A 4,807-nucleotide genomic window follows, 5' to 3' on the forward strand; every position below is an offset into this window, starting at 1 on the left:
TTTATTCTTTGCTCATCAAGTAAATTAGCAGAGCCTGGGTCAAATTAGCCTAGAATGGATTCAGGTGCAGAGACGAATGATTAGCTAATACCTTTCAGGTATGCAGAAAAATGGCTATAGGGATCAGCTGTTTCCTATAAACAATCTTATTAGTGCTTTTGCCAGGACAGCAGGACTTGGCATTCCAAAGTCCACATGAAAGATTTGTTTCAGGGCAGTCTAATCTCAGACCATTTTCCTACAGAGTATGTTGTTCCTGTCCCTGAGAGACTCTTAGCTGCTGAGTTTTTACCTTCTTGGTGACCAACAGCCAGACTCTGAGCCTGCAAGTGGCAGTTACTGCTCAAACTTCCCCCTCAGAAGAGGAGAGGTTGGAAATGCCTGCTCCCACAGACTCAGAGCCACTCCACCGGCATGAATGTAGCTTCATCTTCTGCACCTGCTTTGCCTCCTGCAGCTGCCGGCTCTTGACCTGAAGCTGAGACTCAAAGTCTTGAACCTGCAGTTGTTTCTCCAACAACTGTCACCATTAACGTTCAGCTTCCAGGGCAAACTGCAACTTGCAAACCCATAATTCCTTCTCCACAGACCATTCCAGTCCCAGGTGCCTTTGGTCCTCAGCCTGCATCTCCCACTGCAGCTCTCGAACCCAGTCAGCCTCCTCTAGTGCTTGCTCCAGTTCACGCTGTTCACGTTGGTTCTCAGCCTGCAGCCTGACCTGCAGTTCTCAGATCTGCAGCTCTTCATATTTCTCATGGATCAATTTCTCTGTCTCAGCCAGAGGCAGCATGGGCAGTGGCACCTCTGTGGTACTTTGGCAGAAAAGCTTAATATGGCTGGTTCGATCACACTCCTCAGGCCATGTCAAGTTCTGTAGGCTGCAAGCCTGGTAACCCTTGCAGATCAGATCAAACATCACCTCCTTCAGGTCCTGCAGGTGTGTCTGCACCAGCATCCATCTCAGGTTCAGGAAATTACAGTGATGCGGGTTCTCCACCTCCATGGTGCCCTAGGTGTAGCAGCATCCCCTCACTAGTTGGTCCTGCTGTCCCTGACTACCTCATATAAACTGACAACTATGAAAGGGATGCTTTTCTTCATCTCTGCATTCTGCCTCTTAAAGTCTTTATCCTCATCACAGTCACAATCAGGGAATTGGTAGATGTTGATCTTCTCCTCCTTCAGCTGGTCCCAGATCTTCTGCTTGAGGGCCCGAGTTTTCCTAGGCATCAGGGCATCTGCTTTGCCAATGACTTGGATGATGCTGACTTTCTCATGTACCACCCAGAGGAAGGCCACATCTAGGGGCTGGAGCCCCAGGCCAAAGGGTGAGATGAAGTAGAGGCAGCAGTGGATACAGGAATCTTGGATGTTTGAGGCCACTCTCATCCCTTTGATACTGCTCAAATCACTCTTCAGTGAAGCACTCCATGAGCAGGCAGCAGTCTGTGCAATCCACTGAGTCCCCAAAGCCAGGTGTGTCCACCAGAGTCAGCTTTACCTTAATACCCCACTCCTGAATCTCCACATCTGACCCTCAATAGTCAGCATTTGATTCAAGCAAGCACTGGCCTCTGGCAGTTGTCAATCCTCACAGAGGTTGGTGAGAAACAGACTGTTAATGCAGGTGGATTTCCCCAGGAAATCCTGCCACCATGAGTGTGAAGTCAAACCCCTTCTTGATGGACTTGCAGTGCAGCTGGTTGGGTAAGGCTACAAAACCCACATAGTTCTTGTCCATGGCCCTGCTAGCTGTTGCTGCACCTGCTGTCTGTCCCTACTTCCTCTGGTAAGGCAGGAAATTGAGTGTGGACTGTACACTTGGCTTCCATGAAAACCAAGCCCAAGCCAAGACTGCTGCTACCATCTTCGAAAGGAGGGAGAAAAGAGGAGCCCAGCAGAGGAAGTCATCCCTCCATCAGCCTTATCACCAGGAAACCAGAGGACTGTTCCCCTCTTCTGCTAAGAAGGAAACAAAAAATATGTGAGAAATGATTCATCGGAAGTCTGGTTCATGTAACTGCATCTTTCTTTGTAACAGCAAGTAAGTGGGAACATGTCCATTAGGAGAAAACCAATAAAATATGAGATCTTAAAGAAGTAATTCAGTTAAAGTGAGGATGGATGGGCCTTAATCCAGTATGACTGATGTCCATATAAAAATTGATTAAAACAAAAAGACACAGAGGAATGACCGTGTAAAGACAGAAGATTCCCACCTAGAAGCCAGGAAAAGGCCTCAGAAGAAACCAATCCTGCTGACTACACCAGATGTAATGCTGTTGGTTGAGGTCAGGCAGGTTCTCATTGAATTCCGGCAGACAGTAGAGGAACTGTGGAACTGGAAAGCATCACCGGCAGACAGTAGAGGAACTGTGGAACTGGAAAGCATCAGGCCATATGTGTTTATTAGAGGCTCACAAAGACAGGTGAGCAAATAAACAACAAAAGGAAAAGAGCTGATAAACAAAGGTAAATCTGCTTTTCACAGTGAAGGGCAAGGGAGCAGAGAAAACAACACCTAGCGGTGGCAGAGAGCGATCTGAGAGAGTTGCCACCAAGGGAAGGCTCCCGCAGCCTTACATAGACCACGCACATGTGGCACTGCCATGCACCCATGCATCAAATAGGCAACGTGCCTGCAGCTGGTAAACCTGTGAGCAAGCCTAACACAGTTGTTTTCCCCACAGTAGAAAAGACTGAAGATAAAGAAAATGAGGGTCTGCCAGAAGAAACACCAAGGCCACTCAGCTAGAAAGGAGTGACACTGAGATTATACTATCCTGAAGGATGTAGCTATTGTGAGGACAGATAGGCTAACACGTGGTAAAGTTATTTGCGAAGTACCTGCTGTATACATATTTCTGAATGGATAGTCACCAAATGTCACTTGGGCCATTAGTTTCTTTTTCTTCATTCAACATGTCCATAGGCAATGCAAAATTCAAGTGGGGAACAGATGAGTAATGGATGGGCACAAAAGTTGGTACACAGGGGAAAAAAATGATGGGAAAGAGCTTAAAAAGTCCACAAACTAAAAAGTATAAAAAGTAGATGTATATGGCCCAAAATAAGTTGAATATTTAGAAAAAAAGGACTCTAAAGACCACTCCCTATCTCAAACCATATTTAAGAACAAAGTCGACAGGGAAACGTACAGAACAGAAATGCATTTGAAATGCTCCTGACTGTCTCTCACTGCACCCTAAAGCAACAGAGTTCATTCATTTGTTAACAGAGCCAGGAGAAACTTGATATATTGAAATTTCCCAGGACAGTGTTGACACTGTCTCATCACAAATTACCCTAGCTGTATTGTGTCCAGTTTTCTTTGTCCCAGTTAGTTAGCATGTGCACTTTTTAAAAATTCTCAGACTATCACTCTTAACATGTTTTCTTTTAAATGTAAACAATGATAAAGTATTAAAAAGGTGTCTGTTTCCTAAGAACTTAATCTCCTTGGGCTGGTAATAAGAGAAGAAAAGTGTCTCCTTTAAGCTGCTGGCAGATCAACCCACAGACAGCAAATCAACCAAGGTCAGAACTCACTCCACACAACTCCGGCAATGTTTCATGGGGACTGCGAGCTGCGAAACCCTGAGTCAGAAGCAGGTCCCTGGCTTACATCTGCTCTTCTCAAGTTGACTTCAGGCCTCACAAGTGCCAAAGAGACCAAGCTGCTGAGAAATGTTCCTTGTGTTATAGTAGCTCTTTGCAAGTCACTAAGCATGAACCACACAGCAGCCGCAGCCGCTGCAGCTGCGCCTTCACAGGCAGAGGAAGATTTAATGGCGGACGCACCGGGCACACATCCTGGGCCCCAACTTCTGAAGGGCCCCTTAAAACCCTAACTTTACACATTTTTCTAATGACACCAAGTTTGGTTTCATATGTGCAATTTTAACATTAATAGTACATAATATTTTTTATTTATTTTAAAATATGGTTAACATGTATTTTTATTTTCCTTGTCTCTCCCTTTTTTTCAAGGGGCCCAATATTTTCTTCTGCACCAGGGGCCTCAACTGACCTTAATCCACCTCTTTCCACAATGTGAACAGAGTCTTCAAATGTGACCAGTGTCTATAGAGCAGAATGAAGAAATGTTCTTCATGAACATAATATCAGCAATACCTCCCTCAAGTCTCAGTATCACTGTATGGAATTAGTAAATGTAACCATTATTTTAGCTCATAAATCTGGTATTCAGAATAAGTAGAAACTTTAGTAGAAAGTAGACTCATGCATCCTAAACAGTGAAACCAACATAGATTAATCATGTACTGTTGCATAACAAATTATCCCAAAACATAGTAAATTAAAATAACAGAGTAAGTACATATTGCCTCATAGATTCTGAAGTTCAGGAATCCAGGCAGAGCTTTGGTGTGTGCGCCTCTGTCTCAGGTCTCACACCAGACAGCAATCAACCTGGGCCAGTCACCTCACACCTCACTGTAAACATGCTCACTCACATGGTTGGGTTTCAGGTTCTTGATCATTGTTGGCTGAAGATATCAGTTCCTTGCCACATGGACCTCTCTGTGGGGTTACTCACAACACAGCAGCTTGTTTACTCCAGAGCGAGGGCTGCAGGAGGACTAGAGAGAGCAGCAAAGTGGAAGTCAAAGTGTTTGGTAACCTGATCTCACAGGTGACACTCATCACTGTTTTGCCCTTTTCTGTTCTTTAGAAGCCATAGAGTCCAGCTGACACTTAAAGGGATCGGATTACACAAGGGCATGAATACTAGCAGGCCCAGTCACTGGGGCCATTGAGAGGCTGCCTATCATACAACATACTTCCT

The 4,807-nt window shown here is 45.0% G+C and overlaps 1 pseudogene; it reads right to left on the reverse strand.

Moving 5' to 3' along the window:
• Window positions 1-529: 529 nt before the first annotated feature.
• LOC136381862 (septin-1-like) lies at window positions 530-1,756 on the reverse strand (annotated as a pseudogene).
• Between the last annotated feature and the right edge of the window lie 3,051 nt (window positions 1,757-4,807).

The sequence above is a fragment of the Saccopteryx leptura genome, chromosome 10 (genome assembly GCF_036850995.1).
Source record: "Saccopteryx leptura isolate mSacLep1 chromosome 10, mSacLep1_pri_phased_curated, whole genome shotgun sequence".
NCBI classification, from domain to species: domain Eukaryota; kingdom Metazoa; phylum Chordata; class Mammalia; order Chiroptera; family Emballonuridae; genus Saccopteryx; species Saccopteryx leptura.